The following is a 26,704-nucleotide window of genomic DNA, read 5'->3' on the forward strand; positions in this document are numbered from 1 at the left end:
TTGAAATTTCGTTTCGATCCGATCAAGTTTCCATAGTCTTTAAAAGGTGGTACCAAACAATTTGTAGAAGGGTATGCTGAATCGCCCAAATTGAAAGCCTCATTTTGAAATAGTTTCCCGGAATCTGTCAGCGCTAGTGCAAAAAGATGCGGTCTACGAAGAACTCTGCTGTCATGAAGAGAACCAGGTTCACCACAAGTTACATCTACGAATCTTTTATTAGCATCCACAACGTTTTATAACAATCCACCTAATGGATGTATTGAAAATATAATCCTAAACCTTACTCAATGTATGATACAATTTATGTCTAGCATGCAAAACATGATCCAAGATTTAATCAAATCACAAAATCAAATGCTACAGACCTTATTATCTAAAAAATGAGTATACTAAATATTTGTATATGGAATGCCAACGGTATAAACCAACACAAATACAGATAATACGATTTCTGACTGAAAAAGGCATAGATGTTATGCTTCTGTCAGAAACTCATTTAATAAATAAGAACAATTTCTTTATACCGGGATTTAGACTTCATGCTACAAATCATCCAGATGGAAAGGCGCACGGTGGAACAGTAGTATTGGTTAGAAATCGGTTAAGCCACCACGCTTTAGAACCGCATGCTACAGCCCAGTTACAAGCTACAACAATATCTTTGAAAAATCGGGGTTCTGACCTCAATCTAACTGCTATATATTGTCCACCTCGCTTTAAAATTACTGATTGCGAATTTAAAGACTTTTTTGGAACGCTAGGTCCTAGATTTCTAGCAGGTGGAGATTTCAATGCAAAACACATGTAATGGGGCTCACGTCTTATTAATCCGAAAGGACAGCAGCTGTACTGCACTTTTATAAATAAGCACAATAACCTTGATATAATATCTCCTGGTAAGCCGACATACTGGCCCAGTGATAGAAACAAAATACCAGACTTAATAGATTTTGCTGTAGTCAAAAATATAGATAGATCGCTAATAACAGCAGATACATGTACTGACTTATCTTCTGATCATTCTCCTGTACTAATAAAGTTATGCGAACAGCCCATGATAGTTGAGCCGAAAGTTTCTCTAACAACTCATAAAACAAACTGGTTGAAATATAGAAAATATATCAGTAGCCACATTAACATAGATTTAAAAATAAATACAGGAAGAGATATTGATAACAGTATAGAAGAATTTAATGATGTAGTAACTAATGCAGCTGTCTTGGCAACACCAAAAAGAAACATTAAGGTTTTTAGAAACATGACTAATAATGAAATAGAAAAGCTTGTGAACGAAAAAAGGCGAGCTAGACGCGAATGACAGATACATCGCTCTCCTTCTACTTAGCTTCAACTGAAATCTGCTGTACGTAAGTTAAAAAAGCGCTTAAACGCGAGGAAGAATACAGCACTGAAAAGTATATAAAGAAACTGTGTCCAAATTCTACCAAGCAAAACTCTCTTTGGAAAACCCAAAAGTCTTTTAAGCCACCGGTAGATTCCAACATGCCTATAAGACAGTCAAATGGTAATTGGACACGAAGTGACGAAGATAGGGCAAATTGTTTTGCAAATCACCTACAAAAGGTATTTCAATCAAATTGCCCAAAGAACAATTTTAAGTTGCCAATCATCCACAATACCGCAAACGAATCACTTGGGTCTATTAAGACTTCAACTACTGAAATTGTTAGTATCATAAAAGAGCTTAATCCAAAAAAATCGTCAAGGCCACGATAATATTACTCCAAAAATGCTAATTGAGTTACCAAATATTGCTTTAACAGAGCTCTCCTTGGTCTTTAATGCAATTTTTAGTTTCGGATACTATCCTATTTCATGGAAAAAGTCGCAGATAATCATGATAGATAAACCGGGAAAAGACCTGACACAGCCGTCTTCATACAGACCAATCAGTCTTCTACCCTGTCTTTCTAAAATATTTGAAAAAGTGTTACTATCAAAGATGTCTCCTTTCCTTCATGAAAATAGTGTAATACCAACGCACCAATTCGGTTTTCGTGCAAAACATGGCACTGTAGAGCAAGTAAATAACGGGTGATTTTTTTGAGGTTAGGATTTTCATGCATTAGTATTTGACAGATCACGTGGGATTTCAGACATGGTGTCAAAGAGAAAGATGCTCAGTATGCTTTGACATTTCATCATGAATAGACTTACTAACGAGCAACGCTTGCAAATCATTGAATTTTATTACCAAAATCAGTGGCAGAAAATCCGCTTTTTTATCGACAAATTTTGTTCAGCGATGAGGCTCATTTCTGGTTGAATGGCTACGTAAATAAGCAAAATTGCCGCATTTGGGGTGAAGAGCAACCAGAAGCCGTTCAAGAACTGCCCATGCATCCCGAAAAATGCACTGTTTGGTGTGGTTTGTACGCTGGTGGAATCATTGGACCGTATTTTTTCAAAGATGCTGTTGGACGCAACGTTACGGTGAATGGCGATCGCTATCGTTCGATGCTAACAAACTTTTTGTTGCCAAAAATGGAAGAACTGAACTTGGTTGACATGTGGTTTCAACAAGATGGCGCTACATGCCACACAGCTCGCGATTCTATGGCCATTTTGAGGGAAAACTTCGGAGAACAATTCATCTCAAGAAATGGACCCGTAAGTTGGCCACCAAGATCATGCGATTTAACGCCTTTAGACTATTTTTTGTGGGGCTACGTCAAGTCTAAAGTCTACAGAAATAAGCCAGCAACTATTCCAGCTTTGGAAGACAACATTTCCGAAGAAATTCGGGCTATTCCGGCCGAAATGCTCGAAAAAGTTGCCCAAAATTGGACTTTCCGAATGGACCACCTAAGACGCAGCCGCGGTCAACATTTAAATGAAATTATCTTCAAAAAGTAAATGTCATGAACCAATCTAACGTTTCAAATAAAGAACCGATGAGATTTTGCAAATTTTATGCGTTTTTTTTTTTTAAAAAGTTATCAAGCTCTTAAAAAATCACCCTTTAAAATAACTAACGAAATTAGGAAGGCATTCGAACATAGAGAGTACTGCGCTGCTATATTTCTAGATGTGGCTCAGGCGTTTGATAAAGTGTGGCATGAAGGACTTTTGTATAAGATTAAAAAAAGTTTACCTTTTCAATTGCATAAAACCTTGGAGTCCTATTTAAAAAATAGAAAATTTGCTGTAAAAGTAGGTGATTTTAAATCTGATGAACGTTCAATAAGGGCTGGAGTACCTCAGGGCAGTGTTTTAGGCCCAACTCTATACATCATATATACAGCTGATCTTCCAACTGCTAATAATATTTTGACATCAACTTTTGCGGATGACACAGCTTTAGTGAGTCGTAACAAATGCCCCATTATAGCATCAAGAATATTAGCGAAGCGCTTAAGTTCTGTCGAAGAATGGCTAGCAAACTGGCGTATAAATGTAAATGAACAAAAGTACAAGCATGTTACATTTTCCCTAAGACCAAAAATGTGCCCGGCAGTATAAATGAACAATATTTCAGTACCCCAAACGAATGAAGTTACCTATCTTGGTATTCACCTAGATTGAAGGCTTACGTGGAGAAAACATATATCTAGTAAAATAACGTGCATGAAGATAAGAGCTGCAAATTTAAATTGGCTTTTAAATAAAAACTCTAAACTTAGCTTAGACAACAAAGTGCTTTTATACAATGCGGTCATAAAGCCGATTTGGATGTATGGCATTCAACTGTGGGGTACGACCTGTGCAACTGATATTGATATAATACAAAGGTTCCAATCGAAAATGCTTAGATCAATCACGTGCTCACCATGGTACATGCGCAATGAAAATATCCATAAAGATCTTGGTATCCCTATGGTAAAGAAAGAAGTAGAGGACAGCAGATTGAAATATTTATCTAAACTCCGTGATCACCCAAACCCATTGGCTAATGCTTTAGTACATTCCTGCGATCAAACACGCCTAAAAAGAAGGGATATGCCTGCGTACTAAAGAGCAACGTTTCACCAATACAGCTCAATCACTTGTTTGAGCTTGTCTAGCTTTTAAATAGATTTAAGATTTTATAACTTGTTGTTAGGCTTAAAAACAAGCAGATTCAATAAATAAGGAAATATTAAAAAAAAATCCACAACTGCTTGAAGCACAATACTATATGTATGCTTTCTATCGAAATAATTTTCTTTATTTTCTCTAGGAGCTTTTATACGGATATGAGTGCAGTCTATACAACCGATAACATTTGGTAAACCACATCTTGCCTCAAACATCCTTTTTGTTGCAATTTCGACAGTACTGTTTGGCCACCGAATGTATTCATGAGAAATCGATATAACCCAACTAGTCACACCCGATACTATAGTCCCAGCAGTTTAAGAAGACACTCCAAACAAATTAGCAAGCTGCCGAAAAGTGACGGTGTTACTGAAGTACCAAATATAAATATAAAATTGTTTTCTAGCTGGTACAATTTCTCCTCCACCAGTATTTGTTTTGGGCTCAATGCTATTAGTATATCCCTCTGAAAGTAAAATGTCCAAATAAATTTGTTAAGTCAATAAAAGAAAACATGCGTCCATAAATACATATGTACCTATTAAAAATTCCACGGACGAACGCCGCAATCTCATGTGCGATTTGAATTCATTTTCACCATAGCTTTCAATGACTTCGTAAAAGTTTCGGCATTTAGAGGTTTCCTCCCTTTCCGATTCCTCAGAGCTTGATGAAGATTCCGAGCTGGATGGGAATTCATCTAGTATACCAGCATTCTCAATGCTTAGCTCCTCTTCATTTTGTTAATACTGAGAAACCCGCACAATAATTAATTAGTAAAATCACAATACATTACATATGTTTAACAAAACTTTCTTACCAATTTAAAATACTCGTTGTTTGCCATTTTCGTTTTTAACATAAAATTATTCTATCTTTTCCAACTTTGAAAATTAAATTGTTTTGTTAGCGAACTGTCAAAGAGTTCAGTGCGCCCAAGTATAGACAATTCGATTTCAGTACTGCCAGTTCGTCTGAAAGTTTGTTCGATATCTGTTTAATCTACCCTTTTATTATCATAAATATTCAGGCTTTTTAAAAATCATATTCCGACTCTGAACGCCGGAATACCACAATCATTTGCAGGTAAATAAACTAGCGAATTTTAAATTTATACTGATAAGATTCAACATTGACTGCAAGGGAAGTTTCGAAAATATTTATTAACTTTATATATTTATATTTATTAATTATATATATATTTTTATTTAAAACAGCTGGAAATGCGGAAGCGGAGATAAGGAAAGCTTTTCAGGTGGTAAAAAAGATACTCTTCCGGCACGTTTCTTTGGTCACTTATAATTAAGCTTAAGTTTAATATTCTTATGTAAACTAAAAATAGGGTTAAGTTTTTAATAGTAAATTAAGTTTTTATAAGAAAACCACAAAATCTATAGTACAAATTAATTTCAGTATGCATATAATTTAACTTTAATATACTTATGTAAATTAAAAGAATTATAATAAAAAATACAATAACAATAAAAGCATTATTTTGTTTAAAAAAAGGGAAGCTATTGGTACTTCAAAATGTCGTCCATTTAGACCACAATAATAGTTAGTATACTATGCCTTGTGTAAGTATAATATATGTTTGTATAAAGGAAGTAGTTTGGTGGGTGATCCTGTGTTATGCAGCGTGAGACCAAATGTGGTCATGTCCAATGACATATCAATGTTAATGTAACTATAGTACATAATGTGGTAATACTTTTTGCAGGGAAATCACTACACTGTAAGAAGGAGACAACAAATTTCACAAAAACAATCAAATTTTTCCAGCTGTTTACCCACACAATTACGTGTTTGCAATTTCCAATTGAATAGGAGAAACCTAAAATTAGAACGAAAGAAAATATCGCCAATCTAAGCTTATTAAAATAGTAACTGTCAACGAGAGAAGCCAGTAGAACCATTATCCAGTAATTGAAACAAACTTGTGGTGCGATAAAGTGTCTTCTTAATCATGCGCAATAGAGTTACACCATTGCCTTTGGTAGCCTTACGTTTTATTTAATAAGACTTTTGAGACACTTAAGCAAGAAAGGCACTTAAATAATTCCGTTGAAAACTACTTGAAAACTAACATTACACTCATTATAATCGATGTAACTGGAAGACATATTTTGCCATCCAAAAAGTATCCACAAAAGTACAAAAAAATTAATTCGTGGATGAGAGGTAGTGAGAGCGCTCCTAATTGAATTGGCATAACCGACTTTCAATATTCTTAACGGATAGCAGTGGCCTGTTAAGAAGCTGTCTTAAAGTTTCATGGGAAACAGTGAATTCATTCATTTTTCAAATTTGGTGTTGGATATGTGTTGGGAGAAAGACTCCGTCGCCGAGCCCTGGCATTCACCACGGTGGATGAACGTCTAGCCACAATCCGCATCAAAGCGAGGTTCTTCAACATATCGCTGATTTGCGCCCACGCCCTAACGGAAGAGAAGGACGTTGTGACCAAAGATACTTTCTATGAGCGCCTAGAACGCACCTACCAGCGCTGCCCCTGCCACGATGTCAAAATCGTGCTTGGCGATTTCAACGCTAGGGTGGGTAAAGAAGGTGTCTTTGGCACAACAGTCGGAAAATTCAGCCTCCATGACGAAACATCGCCAAACGGTCTGAGGCTGATCGACTTCGCCGGGGCCCGAAATATGGTCGTCTGTAGTACCAGATTCCAGCATAAGAAAATCCATCAAGCTACTTGGCTGTCCCCGGATCGAATCACTCGCAACCAGATCGATCATGTTGTGATATAATTTGCAGACAAAAAAAGAAAGAGGCCGAAATACGTGAGTATGAAGAGCTTGACAAGCTGGCCGACAGGGGTAATGCTCGAAAACTACTGAAATAACTTGAAGGTAACTGAAGGTTTCAAGACCGGAGCACACTCCTGTAGGACCCCCAGAGGTGACCTAGTTATTGATGACCAGAGTATACTGAGTTTGTGGAGGGAACACTTCTGCAGCCTGCTGAATGGCAGTGAAAGTACAACACCAGGAGATGGCGAACCCGATTCCCCAATCGACGACGATGGAGCAGATGTTCCATTGCCCGACCGTGAAGAAGTTAGAATAGCAATTACCCGCTTGAAAAACAACAAGGCGGCGGGGGCCGATGGTATCCCCGCAAACTAATACGGCTGTGTAAGCTGACGTTGAGCAACACCAAAAGTTCCGTCAGGATCGGGAAGGACCTCTCCGAGGCGTTCGATACCAAACGAGGTTTCAGACAAGGTGACTCGCTATCGTGTGACATCTTTAACCTGATTCTGGAAAAAATAGTTCGAGCCGCAGAGCTAAACAGAGAAGGTACAATTTTTTATAAGAGTGTACAGCTAATACAGAACAAAAATTAAACTCTCATCATTCCCGTCCTACTTTATGGTGCAGAAGCGTGACCTGTGTCAACATCCGATGAGACGTCACTAGGAGTTTTCGAGAGAAAGGTTTTGCGGAAGATTTATGGTCCCTTAAACATTGGCAACAGCGAATACCGCAGACGATGGAATGGTGAGCTGTATGTGTTATTCGACGACATAGACATAGTCCAGCTAATAAAAAGACAGCGTCCACGCTGGCTGGGTCATGTTGTTCGAATGGACGAAAGTGCCCCAGCTCTGAAAGTTTTCGATGCAGTACCCGCTGGTGGAAGCCGAGGAAGAGGGAGACCTCCACTCCGATGGAAGGACCAGGTGGAGAGGGACCTGGCTTCGCTTGGTATAACCAATCGGCGCCAAACTGCCAAAAGGAAAGATGCGTGGCGCGCTGTTGTGGACTCGGCTATAACTGCGTAAGCGGTGCCTACGCCAGTCAAGAAGAAGATGAATTGCATTATTATAACAAGTAAAATTTTTATTTTCTTTGTCAGCTTCCATTAATCTTAAATGTTAATTCAAAGTTCCATGAAGTCGTTCTACGTCTGAGTTTTCAATAGTGTCCGACCGATACCAAAATGTTGGCCGATGCCGATGCCGATGCCGATTCTTTCATCAACAACATTATTTAGTAAATTAGTATGGTAACGAAATAAAAACAAAGACAAATGACATCACAAAACAAGTAAACAACTCAAGTCATATGTAAATATGAAGTTGTTTAGTGATTTAATTAATATTCAAAACTAAATAAATTATTATCATAAGATATATTTTGATAGAACAAATAAGTTATTCGCGTTTTCTCAAAGCGAATCTGCAATCAGCAATACAGTTGATCTCCTTTTTGCACGGTTAATTGGGACAGTAAATTACTCGTGTAAAAAAACCGTGCAAAAAAAATCAAATTTTTATATAAAACTTACTATTGGGACCAATTTAAGAAAAAAAATAGTGCAAAAAATAGAAAACGTGTAAAAAAGATCTAATATTACATGAAATTCTATCCATTCGTACAGTGAGAATTTTCACTGTTGTTGTTGTTGTTATAGACTTTTCTGGTATTATATGTATGTACATATTACTGTTAGAAGGAACAAACAACAACTATTCTGGGAATGGTAAAAAAATAACAATTTTCAAAGTTCCGTCATTAATCGCTGTGTCTTCTTTTTCCTTACTTTTTCATACAGCTTCATTTATTTGTTTACGTATTGAAATTGTTGCAACCTTTTCACTGGCTTTCGAATCTAAGATTTGTATTTTTTAGCTTAAACCTAATTTAGAATTTATTAAATTCTATTAACAGCAATGGATTTGTGACGTATTGACGGATGGAATTTTGATTTTATTGCAAAAAAGTATACAATTAAAATAAAAATCCGTGTAAAAAAATAAAACCGTGTAAAAATGGTAACTGGGAAGTGTTCAAAAACACCGTGTAAAAAAAACCGTGCAAAAAAAACCGTGTACAAAGGAGATCAACTGTATAGCTTTTTTCCTTTAAGGGGGTATACCGGTGTGACATTTTCAAAAAATCGATTTTTTATTTTTTGCTTATTCGAAAGTTTATAATTTCAAAAATATCCTGTGAAAGGTAAGGTCGTATCTTGAATAGTTTTTGAATGGCAGCGTTCTAAAGAGCAACCGCTCACATGTATTAGCGCTATAGTCGAAACTTTAAACGCGTTTTTCTCGAAACGACTTTTCACAAAATTACTGATATCATAACTCAACGAGATATTGACCGATCAACTTCAAATATAATCTGAATGTTCTTGAATATATTTACTATACAACCTACCTATATTTACTATATAACCTACGATCTTTTTGATTTGTTGAAAATTGTCAATTTGGCATTTAAAAAACGACCGTTGTTTACCTAAAAATCGAAATTATTTTCAGAACTACGCCATTTTGTTAATGTTTGTTATCTTTCAATAATCGTAGGTCATTGTACAGGGAATATATTCAACTTTAACAACCTTTTTAAATTTTTGTGTTTCAGTTACTCATTCGGCCGGAATCATGTCAGCAGTTGGGGATTTTTTTTGGCACCACCCAAGACAACCCATAACCATTACCGTCTTCACCATAAGGGCACACGGGGCCCGTGCCCAAGGCCCCCAGGTCACAGGGGGCCCCGAAGGACCGACAATTTCTCTCACACATTTTTGTCGGGCATATTACACTTTTTTCACAAATTAATAATCTCATCAGAGGGTATATTTCCGAACACATCCTACCTAATTTACTAAGTACACCATCTAGCGATCACTCACGCAATCACTCCGATTCTAAAGTCAAGCCGCGCCGTGTAAACAAGGCCTAACATAAATGTCGACATTGTCTATAATTGGGGGAATCCCAGAATGATAATACAATTTTAATAACTATCTTACTATATTAATATATGTGAATGTGTGCATGTTCATGTGTTGGTTATTGTTTGAACCTATGTTATGTGACCTTGGGTTTGTTTTAATGTGAGTACCCATGCAAACATTATTTATTTAAGTGTTTGTTTATGTATTTACTTTGTACTGCCTCAGCATTGGCGAAGACAACATATTGCGAGAGAAAAAGTAATTATTCAATATTAGTGGACTGTATGTGGTTTTAAAATAGTGAGAATTACACAGTTTCATATCTTATCTAATATATTGAATATTCTTAAGTGTAATAAAACTAAATATATTGATGCATACTGAATGCCCCTTGGTATCAACGTACATGTTCATTTTTGAACAATTTCATTATGTCGAAAAGAACATATTTAAGTGGTTCACAAAAAAGAAAAAAAGTTACAGCTCAAAAAGAAACAACGGAAAAACTTCCAAAGCTCACTTCGTTTTTTACGGTTGAAGAAACAAATAAGGCGACAAAAGTACCTCTGAATGTCTCCAGGAAAAAGAGGTTACATGCGACGAAAATGACAAACATACATTAGATGCTGAACCATCGACTTCAAGCCACTGTGAATTAATAACTACAAGTTTAGAGACCCAGCGTCTCCTGACCCTGGTACTTACTGTGAAGACATTTTACCGGAAGAAGTCCGTGATATTTGGATTCGAAAAGGACCAGAGTTTTTCCAAAATATAAATAGTGACTTCTCTGAAACTTCTACAAGTTTTCCAGATTCAAAGGGTAAAACGAAAACTAGATACTTAACTAAAAACATTTTTACTCGTAAATTGACGAATGGTGAGTCTTTACAAAGAAAATGGCTCCTTTATTCACCAGCAAAGAAATCTGTATACTGTTATTGCTGCCGTCTATTTAATACCACTACTGGTACTGGACATAATTTAAGTTCTCCTAATGGATATAAAGATTGGAACTTATTGACAGAGCATGAGAACAGTTTACAGCACAGGGAATTTATGATGAATTATGTTGTAAGAATGAAAACTACTGGACGAATTGATACTGAGTTGCAGTCCCAATATAATACAGAAATTAACTATTGGAAGAATGTGCTTAGGAGGATATATGCGCAATATATAGCAGATACCATTTTAAACTTTTTTGAAAGCCTTGATATTCCTATAAAAGATTGTCGCGGGCAGAGCTATGACAATGCATCAAATATGTCTGGAAAGTACTCTGGTGTTCAGTCAAGAATAAAAGAAATTTGCGAATTTGCGATTTACGTTCCATGTGCGGCACATTCGCTAAATTGAGTGTGTTGAATTTGTACAAAAATTGTTCAATTTTTTCTCAGCTTCGACAAAGCGATGGAAAATTTTGACAGAGCATTTAGGAGCAAATAGAGTCCTAAAGTCTCTTTCGGAAACTAGATGGTCTGCACGTGCAAAGCTATTAATGCTTTGCAAAATGATTATTTAAATATTTCTGAAGCATTGTCTTCAATCGCCAGTGACGCCAATCAACCAGGAGACACTAGAAAGGAAGCCCAAAGCCTAGAAAAAAAGGGAAAATTTGAAACTGCTCTTCTAACGGAAATATGGAATAATCTTTTGGGAATTATGAATAAAACAAGCCTAAGTTTAGAGAATAGCACCCTGACCATGGACGTTGTAACGAAACTTTATGAATCTCTGATCAGATACGTCAATACGGCACGCAATAATTTTGATCAGTACGAAACGGCTGCTATAGAAAAAAATCCATTTGCTGACTACAAAGATACATTTGAAAGAAAGAGAAGTCGCAGCACAAGCATCACTTTTTTTGAAGGATCATCAGAGACTGTACAGTTGAGAGGCAAGGATAAGTTTCGTGTAGATACTTTCATTCCCATAATTGACACATTAAATACACATTTAAAAAAACGTTCGGCAGCATACCAAGAAATTTATAGTCGATTTAGTTTTCTTTGTCAATTAACAACAAGAGAATCTGGCGAGTTGATCAAGAAATGCAAAGAATTTTCAGAATTTTATCATGAAGACATTAATGCAGATGAGCTCACAGATTGTTTTCATTTAAGCCAATATTTAAAAAACACAGCAAAACAATCAGCGGATTTAAATATCTCAAACTTACATAACCTAATAAAATCAGATAAATTGGAAGAAACTTTTCCAAACGTAGAAATTGCTACTAGGATATTCCTTTGTCTTATGGTTACCAATTGTAGTGGAGAGCGGTCATTTTCGCAGCTTAAGAGAATAAAAAATGAATTGCGTACAACAATGTTACAAGAACGACTGAGTAGTTGTCAATTATGTGCATAGAAAGTGATATCCTTCAAAAAATTTACTTTAAAGATATAATAGAGGATTTTGCTCAAGAGAAATCCCGAAAGAAACCGTTATCTTAATATCGTAATCACACACACACCTACACGCATCATCATTAATGACTTTTATATCATACTGTATTTTATTACCTTTATTAAATATAAAACAAATTTTAGTATAAGTTGTTTTTTTTTCCTTTAAAAAAGAGCCCCGAATTATTGTGTGCCCAAGGGCCCCAGCTTGGTTTAAGACGGCCCTGCCCATAACTCCTTTATTTTTCAAAATTTTTGTAAAATAAAAATCTTAAAATATAGTTGAAAGTACACCTTATTATGTCCAAAAAACTTCGAAACATTTGACCGAGTACTTTCTTTAAAAAAATTCACTAAAATCGCCAATTTTTCATGGGTTACACTGGGTTACCCCTTAACCCTTTCACCCCTGAGTTTTTTTTGAAATCAGGCGGGGTTTTCATCATTACGACAGCAAATACTGTAGTATGACTAAAATATAAGATGTTTGGCATACCTGAAAAATCGGATATCCTTACGGTTGTCCTGGGATATATAATCCCAATAACGTTTATAGGTGGGACGCATAAGTCCCAATAATACCAAAAGGAACAAAAAATGAAATATCAACTTTTAATAAAAAATAATGGATTTCACTGTTTATTAATTTTTCCTTTTACAAATTTAAGTCACTTGTGAAAAGAAGCAAAACATTTAAAACATAAAGCGTTGTTGCATCCAGAACAGGCTCTGGTTTCCTTATTTTGTGAAGTGCAATGAACGCATCGGCGACAAGAAGGCTGTTCAATAGGAAGATGATCGCCAATATTTAGACGTTCAGTTCGTGATAGCTTTGCTGGTCTTCCCCCACATTGACGTGTTGTGAGCTTTTTGTGCTTTATTCCTTCAGCTATCATTGACTCGGCTAATGGCACAATAAATTGAATGAGCGAAATTTTACGGCGTTGACGTTGTGTAAATATAATTCAAGCGTTAACCACAGCTGCCTTAAAAATCTTGTAAAATACCTTTTTCCAACATTTTTGCGACTTACGATTCATGTCGTATATTGCAGCCTTCTGATCTGCTAAGTCTACGCCCCCCATTATACGATTGTAGTCTGCAATAGCTAGTGGACAATCAACTTCTAATTTAGAACCATCTTTTTGTTTTCGTTTAACTTTAGTTATAGTAGGCATATGACAGTTAGAAGCAAGCAGGACTTCTTTCGAATTCATCCATCGAGCAGCCATTATACCATAGCAATTTATTCGGAATTGACTTTCTGATCGTTGTAGACGTCCACTAAATACAGGAGTCTCTTTACGCGTTCGTATATATGTACCAATCGCAGGGAATGGTATGGTCTTTAGCAAATTCATTGAGGTGAAAAACCTATCAAACGCTAAACCTTTTGCTCACGAATGCCTGCTGTCAAGTTTTTTACAATCCGTTCTCCCAGAGTTCCATTCAAATTAGAGGATGTGTCTTTTCCAGTATATACATTTAAGTCATAAGTGTAGCCTGTTTTGGCTTCACAGCGCAGCCATAATTTTATCCCTCTCTTTATTGGCTTCAAAGACCCTTGAATTTTGCCATACACTCGTCTATGGATTGCGCACTACTTTCACTTCGCGCTGCTGGGAATGTTTTTTTTTATGCATGATACAACTTCCGATATATAATAATCCTTAGCTGCATTATCGGGCTTATTACAACATTAAAATATATCAGTAAAGTGAAACATTTCAATGCGTAATTGGATCAAAATTAAAAATTATACACATGTTTGAAGTTTGCTGGGACATATTGTCCCAGTAGGGGCGAAAGGGTTAAAAGGGTAAAGAAATCAAAAAAGAAAAAAATGTTTTTTAGTATAATCCGAAAGAAGTAGAAAGAATCGGCCAAATATGGCCGATGCCGATACCGATGCTTCATTTTGTGGCCGATGCCGATACCAAGGCCGATTAATCGGTCGGTCTCTAGTTTTCAATTTAAAAGAAAGTGAACTTACAGATAAATCTGAACAGATGTAAAGGTATTGGGATGCATAATTAATGTTTTTCGGCCCAATTGTCATTTCGTGAATATACAATTTAAAAGAAAGTGAACTTTATAGATAAATCTGAACAGATGTAATATTATGTTCCCACAGACGCTAATCACCGAGGTTTTGCGCCATCTGTTGGTCACATTTGTTTAATCAGTGCTGCTTTTCACTACAAACTGTCACAGCTTCGATCAACAGCTGCGAAGAGTGGTTGTTTACATTTAGTAGGTGGGAGCTGCTGCTGGCTTTCAGAAGAAGAAGAGTACCAACCGTATTATATTTTCGATATTTACTAATATAATATTGAATAAATTACTTGGGAAGATATTTAAAACTAAAGCCCCAACAAAAAAAAAATATATCTTTAATAATAACTCTTAATTTGTGTTTTCATAGTTTCACTGGCTAACAGTACAGAAACACTCTTACGTATATGAGTCAAAAACAGCTGATTTGTAAATCTCCAACGGCAGTGAGAACGGGATAGTTTTGTGAAGCGTTTGAATGTAATCTAGTCACTTCAAATTTTCTGGCGGAACATGATATTAAGGTTAGGTAGGTTACTCAGGTAGGCTATAAAGCCACACATAAACCAGGTCTGGTCCTTTGCAATGGAGTGCCGTCACATTGTTAATGAGGAGTTATCATCCTCTAGGATACCTGCGCTTGTTGCTAATTTTAATAAGCTTTGTGGCTTCACCAACGGAATATCTTGCAGATTAACTGAATGTGTAGTCCCCAAATGCTGAAGCCGTTGTCTTGATAATGTTGGACATTCACAGAGGAGGTGCTCCATTCTTTCTCTGGTGCCTTTTCATTTGACATTTCCTGCAGTCTTCGCGATCTATCAGCCCCATCTTGTAGGCGTGCGTCGCCACAAGACAGTGACCAGTACACATAACTTTTGAGGTTTTGCATCGTTGTATATACTTTCATCGCGCTTTGAACTTTTTTACCAAGTTTCTGCCTAGATTATCATATAGACAGAGTATAGTTTTATCTACGTTGATCATGCTTTCAGATGACAGTTTTACGCCTCGTTTGGCAATCTCGCCCACTCTCTCGTTAACCTCTATACCCATGTGGCCTGGCACCCAGTAGAATTGAAGTCGCCAATTTCTGGCGACATCATCCACTGCTGTCCAACCACACAATATTGACCGATATGCTGAAGGAGGATATTGCCTTGATTTCCGTGTAACTGTCTACGTATATGTTGATTTTAGAGTATCTTGTTGGTGCGCTTAATGATAGCTCAGCGGTTTTTCCAATTCTTCTTCTTCCAACACTCCTCCAGCCTGCTGAATGGCAGTGAAAGTACAACAACAGGAGATGGATCAGATGTTCCATTGCCCGACCGTGAAGAAATTCGAATAGCAATTACCCGCTTGAAGAACAATAAGGCGGCGAGGGCCGATGGATTACCGGCCGAGCTATTCAAATACGCCGGCGAAGAGCTGATAAGGTGCATGCATCAGCTTCTTTGCAGAATATGGTCGGAAGAAAGTATGCCTGACGATTGGAATCTCAGTGTACTCTGCCCAATACACGAAAAGGGAGACCCCACAATTTGCGCCATTATTGCAATTGCGTATAAGGTTCTGTCGAGCGTATAGTGTGAAAGACTAAAGCCCATCGTCAACAAACTGATTGGACCTTATCAGTGTGGCTTTAGACCTGGAAAATCAACAACAGACCAGATATTCACCATGCGCCAAATTTTGGAGAAGACCCGTGAAGATAGGAGCGACACACATCATCTCTTTGTCGACTTTAAAGCTGCTTTCGACAGCACGAAAAGGAGCTGCCTTTATGCCGCGATGTATGAATTTGGTATCCCCGCAAAACTAATACGGCTGTGTAAGCTGACGTTGAGCAACACCATAAGCTCCGTCAGGATCGGGAAGGACCTCTCCGAGCCGTTCGATACCAGACGAGGTTTCAGACAAGGTGACTCACTCTCGTGTGATTTCTTTAACCTGATGCTGGAGAAAATAATACGAGCTGCAGAGCTAAATAGAGAAGGTACAATCTTCTATAAGAGTGTACAGCTACTGGCGTACGCCGATGATATCGATATCATTGGAAACAACACCCGCGCCGTTAGTTCTGCTTTTTCCAGACTGGATAAGGAAGCGAAGCGTATGGGTCTGGTGGTGAACGAGGACAAGACGAAATATCCCCTGTCATCAAACAAACAGTCAGCGCATTCGCGTCACATTGTAGATAGTTAAGACATTGTAGATACTTTTGTCTACCTGGGAACCAGCATTAACAGCAATAACAATGTCAGCCTGGAAATCCAACGCAGAATCACTCTTGCCAACAGGTGCTACTATGGACTAAGTAGGCAAAAGTAAAGTCCTCTCTCGACGAACAAAAACCAAACTCTACAAGTCTCTCATCATTCCCGTCCTACTTTACGGTGCAGAAGCGTGGACGATGTCAACATCCGATGAGACGGCACTAGGAGTTTTCGAGAGAAAGGTTTTGCGGAAGATTTATGGTCCCTTAAACATTGGCAACGGCGAATACCGCAGACGATGGAACGATGAGCTGTATGTGTTATTCGACGACATAGACATAGTCCAGCGAATAAAAAAAAACAGTGGCGACGCTGGCTAGGTCATGTTGTTCGAATGGATGAAAGGGCTCCAGCTCTGAAAGTATTCGATGCAGTACCAGCTGGTAGAAGCCGAGGAAGAGGGAGACCTCCACTCCGATGGAAGGACCAGGTGGAGAGGGACCTGGCTTCGCTTGGTATAACCAATTGGCGCCAAACTGCCAGAAGGAGGAATACGTGGCGCGCTGTTTTGGACTCGGCTATAACCGCGTAAGCGGTGTCTACGCCAGTCATGAAGAAGAAGAATGTTAGTTTTCAAGTAGTTTTCAACGGAATTATTTAAGTGCCTTTCTTGCTTAAGTGTCTCAAAAGTCTTATTAAATAAAACATAAGGCTACCAAAGGCAATGGTGTAACTCTATTGCGCATGATTAAGAAGACACTTTATCGCACCACAAGTTTGTTTCAATTACTGGATAATAGTTCTACTGGCTTCTCTCGTTGACAGTTATTATTTTAATAAGCTTAGATTGGCGCTATTTTCTTTCGTTCTAACTTTAGGTTTCTCCTATTCAATTGGAAATTGCAAACACGTAATTGTGTGGGTAAACAGCTGGAAAAATTTGATTATTTTTGTGAAATTTGTTGTCTCCTTCTTACAGTGTAGTGATTTCCCTGCAAAAAGTAGGACCATATTATGTACAATAGTTACATTAACATTGATATGTCATTGGACATGACCACATTTGGTCTGACGCTGCATAACACAGGATCACCCACTAAACTACTTCCTTTATACAAACATATATTATACTTACACAAGGCATAGTATACTAACTATTATTGTGGTCTAAATGGACGACATTTTGAAGTACCAATAGCTACCCTTTTTTTAAACAAAATAATGCTTTTATTGTTATTGTATTCTTTATTATAATTCTTTTAATTTACATAAGTATATTAAAGTTAAATTATATGCATACTGAAATTAATTTGTACTATAGATTTTTTTGTTTTCTTATAGAAACTTAATTTACTATTAAAAACTTAACCCTATTTTTAGTTTACATAAGAATATTAAACTTAAGCTTAATTATAAGTGACCAAAGAAACGTGCCGGAAGAGTATCTTTTTTACCACCTGAAAAGCTTTCCTTATCTCCGCTTCCGCATTTCCAGCTGTTTTAAATAAAAATATATGTATAATTAATAAATATAAATATATAAAGTTAATAAATATTTTCGAAACTTCCCTTGCAGTCAATGTTGAATCTTATCAGTATAAATTTAAAATTCGCTAGTTTATTTACCTGCAAATGATTGTGGTATTCCGGCGTTCAGAGTCGGAATATGATTTTTAAAAAGCCTGAATATTTATGATAATAAAAGGGTAGATTAAACAGATATCGAACAAACTTTCAGACGAACTGGCAGTACTGAAATCGAATTGTCTATACTTGGGCGCACTGAACTCTTTGACAGTTCGCTAACAAAACAATTTAATTTTCAAAGTTGGAAAAGATAGAATAATTTTATGTTAAACACGAAAATGGCAAACAACGAGTATTTTAAATTGGTAAGAAAGTTTTGTTAAACATATGTAATGTATTGTGATTTTACTAATTAATTATTGTGCGGGTTTCTCAGTATTAACAAAATGAAGAGGAGCTAAGCATTGAGAATGCTGGTATACTAGATGAATTCCCATCCAGCTCGGAATCTTCATCAAGCTCTGAGGAATCGGAAAGGGAGGAAACCTCTAAATGCCGAAACTTTTACGAAGTCATTGAAAGCTATGGTGAAAATGAATTCAAATCGCACATGAGATTGCGGCGTTCGTCCGTGGAATTTTTAATAGGTACATATGTATTTATGGACGCATGTTTTCTTTTATTGACTTAACAAATTTATTTGGACATTTTACTTTCAGAGGGATATACTAATAGCATTGAGCCCAAAACAAATACTGGTGGAGGAGAAATTGTACCAGCTAGAAAACAATTTTATATTTATATTTGGTACTTCAGTAACACCGTCACTTTTCGGCAGCTTGCTAATTTGTTTGGAGTGTCTTCTTAAACTGCTGGGACTATAGTATCGGGTGTGACTAGTTGGGTTATATCGATTTCTCATGAATACATTCGGTGGCCAAACAGTACTGTCGAAATTGCAACAAAAAGGATGTTTGAGGCAAGATGTGGTTTACCAAATGTTATCGGTTGTATAGACTGCACTCATATCCGTATAAAAGCTCCTAGAGAAAATAAAGAAAATTATTTCGATAGAAAGCATACATATAGTATTGTGCTTCAAGCAGTTGTGGATTTTTTTTTAATATTTCCTTATTTATTGAATCTGCTTGTTTTTAAGCCTAACAACAAGTTATAAAATCTTAAATCTATTTAAAAGCTAGACAAGCTCAAACAAGTGATTGAGCTGTATTGGTGAAACGTTGCTCTTTAGTACGCAGGCATATCCCTTCTTTTTAGGCGTGTTTGATCGCAGGAATGTACTAAAGCATTAGCCAATGGGTTTGGGTGATCACGGAGTTTAGATAAATATTTCAATCTGCTGTCCTCTACTTCTTTCTTTACCATAGGGATACCAAGATCTTTATGGATATTTTCATTGCGCATGTACCATGGTGAGCACGTGATTGATCTAAGCATTTTCGATTGGAACCTTTGTATTATATCAATATCAGTTGCACAGGTCGTACCCCACAGTTGAATGCCATACATCCAAATCGGCTTTATGACCGCATTGTATAAAAGCACTTTGTTGTCTAAGCTAAGTTTAGAGTTTTTATTTAAAAGCCAATTTAAATTTGCAGCTCTTATCTTCATGCACGTTATTTTACTAGATATATGTTTTCTCCACGTAAGCCTTCTATCTAGGTGAATACCAAGATAGGTAACTTCATTCGTTTGGGGTACTGAAATATTGTTCATTTATACTGCCGGGCACATTTTTGGTCTTAGGGAAAATGTAACATGCTTGTACTTTTGTTCATTTACATTTATACGCCAGTTTGCTAGCCATTCTTCGACAGAACTTAAGCGCTTCGCTAATAATCTTGATGCTATAATGGGGCATTTGTTACGACTCACTAAAGCTGTGTCATCCGCAAAAGTTGATGTCAAAATATTATTAGCAGTTGGAAGATCAGCTGTATATATGATGTATAGAGTTGGGCCTAAAACACTGCCCTGAGGTACTCCAGCCCTTATTGAACGTTCATCAGATTTAAAATCACCTACTTTTACAGCAAATTTTCTATTTTTTAAATAGGACTCCAAGGTTTTATGCAATTGAAAAGGTAAACTTTTTTTAATCTTATACAAAAGTCCTTCATGCCACACTTTATCAAACGCCTGAGCCACATCTAGAAATATAGCAGCGCAGTACTCTCTATGTTCGAATGCCTTCCTAATTTCGTTAGTTATTCTATTTACTTGCTCTACAGTGCCATGTTTTGCACGAAAACCGAATTGGTGCGTTGGTATTACACTATTTTCATGAAGGAAAGGAGACATCTTTGATAGTAACACTTTTTCAAATATTTTAGAAAGACAGGGTAGAACTGATTGGTCTGTATGAAGACGGCTGTGTCAGGTCTTTTCCCGGTTTATCTATCATGATTATCTGCGACTTTTTCCATGAAATAGGATAGTATCCGAAACTAAAAATTGCATTAAAGACCAATGAGAGCTCTGTTAAAGCAATATTTGGTAACTCAATTAGCATTTTTGGAGTAATATTATCGTGGCCTTGACGATTTTTTTGGATTAAGCTCTTTTATGATACTAACAATTTCAGTAGTTGAAGTCTTAATAGACCCAAGTGATTCGTTTGCGGTATTGTGGATGATTGGCAACTTAAAATTGTTCTTTGGGCAATTTGATTGAAATACCTTTTGTAGGTGATTTGCAAAACAATTTGCCCTATCTTCGTCACTTCGTGTCCAATTACCATTTGACTGTCTTATAGGCATGTTGGAATCTACCGGTGGCTTAAAAGACTTTTGGGCTTTCCAAAGAGAGTTTTGCTTGGTAGAATTTGGACACAGTTTCTTTATATACTTTTCAGTGCTGTATTCTTCCTCGCGTTTAAGCGCTTTTTTAACTTACGTACAGCAGATTTCAGTTGAAGCTAAGTAGAAGGAGAGCGATGTATCTGTCATTCGCGTCTAGCTCGCCTTTTTTCGTTCACAAGCTTTTCTATTTCATTATTAGTCATGTTTCTAAAAACCTTAATGTTTCTTTTTGGTGTTGCCAAGACAGCTGCATTAGTTACTACATCATTAAATTCTTCTATACTGTTATCAATATCTCTTCCTGTATTTATTTTTAAATCTATGTTAATGTGGCTACTGATATATTTTCTATATTTCAACCAGTTTGTTTTATGAGTTGTTAGAGAAACTTTCGGCTCAACTATCATGGGCTGTTCGCATAACTTTATTAGTACAGGAGAATGATCAGAAGATAAGTCAGTACATGTATCTGCTGTTATTAGCGATCTATCTATATTTTTGACTACAGCAAAATCTATTAAGTCTGGTATTTTGTTTCTATCACTGGGCCAGTATGTCGGCTTACCAGGAGATATTATATCAAGGTTATTGTGCTTATTTATAAAAGTGCAGTACAGCTGCTGTCCTTTCGGATTAATAAGACGTGAGCCCCATTACATGTGTTTTGCATTGAAATCTCCACCTGCTAGAAATCTAGGACCTAGCGTTCCAAAAAAGTCTTTAAATTCGCAATCAGTAATTTTAAAGCGAGGTGGACAATATATAGCAGTTAGATTGAGGTCAGAACCCCGATTTTTCAAAGATATTGTTGTAGCTTGTAACTGGGCTGTAGCATGCGGTTCTAAAGCGTGGTGGCTTAACCGATTTCTAACCAATACTACTGTTCCACCGTGCGCCTTTCCATCTGGATGATTTGTAGCATGAAGTCTAAATCCCGGTATAAAGAAATTGTTCTTATTTATTAAATGAGTTTCTGACAGAAGCATAACATCTATGCCTTTTTCAGTCAGAAATCGTATTATCTGTATTTGTGTTGGTTTATACCGTTGGCATTCCATATACAAATATTTAGTATACTCATTTTTTAGATAATAAGGTCTGTAGCATTTGATTTTGTGATTTGATTAAATCTTGGATCATGTTTTGCATGCTAGACATAAATTGTATCATACATTGAGTAAGGTTTAGGATTATATTTTCAATACATCCATTAGGTGGATTGTTATAAAACGTTGTGGATGCTAATAAAAGATTCGTAGATGTAACTTGTGGTGAACCTGGTTCTCTTCATGACAGCAGAGTTCTTCGTAGACCGCATCTTTTTGCACTAGCGCTGACAGATTCCGGGAAACTATTTCAAAATGAGGCTTTCAATTTGGGCGATTCAGCATACCCTTCTACAAATTGTTTGGTACCACCTTTTAAAGACTATGGAAACTTGATCGGATCGAAACGAAATTTCAACAAATTGTATTCTTCTACACGTATAGCTGTAGAAAATGCTTTTGGCTTGTTAAAAACAAGATTTAGAACAATATTACATTTTACCGAACAATCAAATATTTGTTTTGTATTGAATATAATTGTTAGTGCTTGTATTCTCCATAATATATGTATAACTCTCGATGACTAAATAAAAACATATAATTTAAATAAAACAACTTCTTTTTATTTCAAATTGCTGTATATTGCTATATACACATAAAAACTATAAAAAATATCACAAATTCATTTAAACTTAAAAGTAATTTAAATTAACAAAGTATTAAAAATTCATTTATATAATATATACACAAGTTTAAATAACTAAAACCTATTACCTAAACAAAGATCTTTTTATGATTGCCAATTTTTCGTTTTCTATATCCCTTATATTTAGTTTGGAGTACAGAATTGTTGAACTTTCTTTTCTCCTCAAGCTCCTGCTCCTTAATTTTAATTTTGCGTAGTAACGCTCTTTTGCAGTTTTTCGGTTTAGTTGTGTAGGTTGCAGCGGAGTTGTTGAGGTATGTGGGACCGATGAAGTAGTCGGGAGGGAAGATGTATTCGGAACGGGAGATGTAGTATAGTCATGACATGTATCGGGAAGTGATTGGCTGATGATAAGGCCAACAGAGAGCGTATGGCTGTTTCTAGCCAGTACACTGTCTCCGAAAATTTCTTCCATATATGGAGCAATACATGGAGACGCACACGTTCTGCTGGCATTGTCTTTGGCGGTTTTATACGCCGATAGCAAAGTGCGCATTTTATTTTCCAATGCTATCACTGTTTTTGAAGAGTTCTAATGAAAAGAATTACATAAAGTGTTTACAAAAATATATATATAAACTTTTAACTTAAGGTGAAGCCTTGTGCCAGCATGTCCTGAAGGAGATATTCTTCTCTTCGGGCTAAGTTGCATTTTAGTAGCCCCTTGGTTTCTAGCACCGTCCATATCTTACGTTTTCTGCAACAAATTTAATTTGTATTAAAGTTTTTATACAATAATTTCAATACAAAAATATTTACTATTTATCTTCGCCTGCCATTTTCAATTTCAAATTTGTGTATAACAATTTTTATTATTTTGACAGTAATTTGTCCTTTGAGCCGTTCACAATAGTAAAATGGTTCTAAAATGTTTAAAACAAAAGTGTAACTCTGCACAATACACAAAAAGTGAGACCGCACAATCTGCGCCAATTACCGTGGGATGTGTCTCCTCAAAATCGCTTATAGGTAAACAAACTGATTGGACCTTATCAGTGTGGCTTTAGGCCCGGAAAATCTACAACTTACTAGATCTTCACTATGCGCCAAATCTTGGGGAAGACCCGTGAAAAGAGGATCGATACACATCATCTCTTTGTCGATTTTAAAGCTGATTTCGAATGAAAATGAGTTGCCTCTATGTCGCATTGTCTGAATTTGGTATCCCTACAAAACTAATACGGCTGTGTAAGCTGACGTTGAGCAACACCAAAAGCTGAATCAGGATCGGGAAGGACCTCTCCGAACCGTTCGATACCAAACAAGGTTGGAGACAGGGTGACTCACTATCGTGTGACTTCTTTAACCTGAAGCTGGAAAAAATAGTACGAGCTGCAGAGCTAAATAGAGAGGTACAGTATTATACAAGAGTGCCCAGCTGCTGGCGTATCCCGATGATATCGGTATCATTGGAAACAACACTCGCGAAGTTAGTTCTGCCTTTTCAAGACTGCATAAGGAAGTGAAACGTGTGGGTCTGGTGGTAAACGAGGACAATACGAAATATGTCGCATTCCCGTCTTGGCTCCCACGTCACTATTGACAGTCAAAACTTTGAAGTTGTAGATAATTTCGTCTATCTTGGAACCAGTGTTAACATCAATAACAATGTCAGCCTGGAAATCCAACGCAGAATCACTCTTGCCAACAGGTGCTACTTTGGACTGAGTAGTGAAGTGCTCTCTCAACGAACTAAATCATTCCCGTCCTACTATATGGTGCAGAAGCGTGGACAATGTCAACATCCGATGAGATGATTAGGCGTTTTCGAGAGAAAGGTTTTGCAGAAAATTTACGGTCGTTTAAACATTGGCAACGGCGAATACCGCAGACGATGGAATGATGAGCTGAATGCGTTATTCGACGACTTTGTCATAGTTCAGCGATAAAAAAACAGCGGATTCTATTTTTAAATTTATTCTTTCAAATGGGGTTGTAATTCTGCGAAATCCTATTTGGTGATGATCAATGTGTCTTCGGAGATCGAAATCTTCATCGCTTACACTTTCTCCTACTTCCTACAAATAGTCACTTTTCATAACTTAATTTATTTTTTAAAATTATAATTAAATTTTATTTCTGTGCACTTTGACAAGCTAATCCTCTAGTCGGTGCATCACATATTAACGATCTAATTTTTAAATTATATATTTTCAATTATTCAAATAAGTATGTAATTTTTCACACACTATACTCACCAAAACCCACGAAAACGTCGTACAGTACGTCAAGAAAGTGTTTTGACAAGAGGAATTTATCGTTTTCGCAATTTTTTTTTAAATAAATGCCATATTCTGATTAGATACTTTTTTAAGGTTTTTATATATAATTATATGCAACATTTTAAAGGACGATTTATCGCTTTTTTTTAAGCATTAAAAGCGCATTCATATACTAAGAGTGTTATTTATTATTTTGCAGAATACCAATTGTTCCAGATTGTTAAAATAGGACACGAATCGTAAAATTATATACATATTAAAAATTTTTTAATTTATGTTTTTTTATCATAAGAATTATTTGATTGACGAAAACAACCGTAAATAATTAATACAGAAAAGGTTTAAAATCAAACGTTAATAAATATTTTTATAAATGTTATTTTAATATTCAATGACCTTTTAGGAAAAATAAATCGGTTTCTCAATACAATATATTTATACTCTCGCAACATGTTGCATAGAGTATTATAGTTTTGTTCACATAACGGTTGTTTGTGTCACCAAGAAATAAAAGAGTTAGATGGGGTTATATATATATAAATGATCAGGATGACGAGTGGAGTTGAAATCTGGATGTCTGTCCGTCCGTGCAAGCGATAACTTGATTAAAAAGATATGAGATACCGTGAGAGGGTTGCTTTCGAAAATGTGCAAAATTGGTCCACTGCCACGCCCACAAAATGGCGAAAACCGAAAACCCATAAAGTATCATAACTAAGCCATAAATAAAGTTATAACAGTAAAATGAGTAATAAAGGATCGCACTAGATGGATGTAATTTTTTGGAGGAAGTGGACGTGGCCCCGCCCCCAAATCGGTTATTTGTATATATCTCGCAAACCAATGACGCTATATAAACCAAACTTTCTGCAGTTGATTCTCTTAATAATAACCACGCCCACCTTCCATACAAAGGTTAGGTTGAAAATTACTAAAAGTGTGTTAACTCACTAACGAAAAACGTCAGAAATAGCAGAAGGAAGCTGCACTCAGATTTTTTTACAAAATGGAAAATGGGCGTGGCATCGCCCACATTTGAGTCAAAAACCATATCTCAGGAACTCCTCGACAGATTTCAATGAAATTCGGTATATAATATTTTCTTGACACCCTGATGACACGTGTGGAAAATGGATGAAATCGGTTCATACACATTTGAGGAGTTACTTTTCAAAAGGGGATATTTACATTTTTACTAAGTATGCAGTCTTGTTCTTAATGCTAATATACACAATTTCGTTACTTGACTTATGATCTGAACGAAATAGTTTCCAAGTAAATAGATTTAAATGTGAGCGTCCGTTTCAAAAGGGGATATATTTACGTATAAAAATATAGCTTTGTACATTTCAAAATAAAAGAGGATATTTACAAATTAATTATTTGTAGTGCATGTTAGACTTTCCAAAACGGGGTGTTTACTTTTATATTGTGTTTTCTTTGTTTAAGATCTTGGTCTCGGCTGGTTTTGACATTCGGCCAGTTTTTCACTAGCTAATTTCGAAACGATTTTAGCGACTATTATTGATTTTACCATATCATCAATGAAAAAACCGTAGAAGATCGAAATAGTAGCGGAAGAAATGATAATAATGAGAAAAAACTGCGAAAACGGAAATCGTATGGGAATAAATTTATTGTTTTCGTTTTATTTGGAGTACCTATGTTTCGACATCGTTTTGTAATACCATTCTATATTATTAGTTATGTAGACAAGGATCCTCTGTGTATGAGTTTTAAGATACTTTACCTCACATACTTTTTTAAAATTTTGATACATGAAGTGCAAGTCCATTCCGTTGACTTTTGTTATACGATTGAACAAGAAATGTTTTTGTCATGGTTGATAACTCCACATGAAGCACAACGGAAAAGTAACCCTCGGCACTGTGTTCTTCATGTTCGATATACGGGGTCTTGAAAAGTTATAGTCAGAT

The 26,704-nt window shown here is 36.3% G+C and overlaps 2 long non-coding RNA genes across 2 annotated transcripts; one reads left to right on the top strand and one right to left on the bottom strand.

The window, feature by feature from the left end:
• Positions 1–4,142: 4,142 nt before the first annotated feature.
• On the bottom strand, positions 4,143–4,992 carry LOC128922749 (uncharacterized). Its single transcript, XR_008471927.1, has 3 exons — positions 4,862–4,992; positions 4,580–4,790; positions 4,143–4,507 (listed from the first exon to the last, which is right to left on the bottom strand). It is a non-coding gene; the product is annotated as an uncharacterized LOC128922749 (long non-coding RNA).
• Positions 4,993–18,109: 13,117 nt separating this feature from the next.
• LOC105220628 (uncharacterized) lies at positions 18,110–19,052 on the top strand. The gene is made up of 3 exons (XR_003753320.2): positions 18,110–18,333; positions 18,405–18,615; positions 18,688–19,052. It is a non-coding gene; the product is annotated as an uncharacterized LOC105220628 (long non-coding RNA).
• Positions 19,053–26,704: the final 7,652 nt, after the last annotated feature.

The sequence above is a fragment of the Zeugodacus cucurbitae genome, chromosome 6 (genome assembly GCF_028554725.1).
Source record: "Zeugodacus cucurbitae isolate PBARC_wt_2022May chromosome 6, idZeuCucr1.2, whole genome shotgun sequence".
In the NCBI taxonomy this organism is placed as follows: Eukaryota; Metazoa; Arthropoda; class Insecta; order Diptera; family Tephritidae; genus Zeugodacus; species Zeugodacus cucurbitae.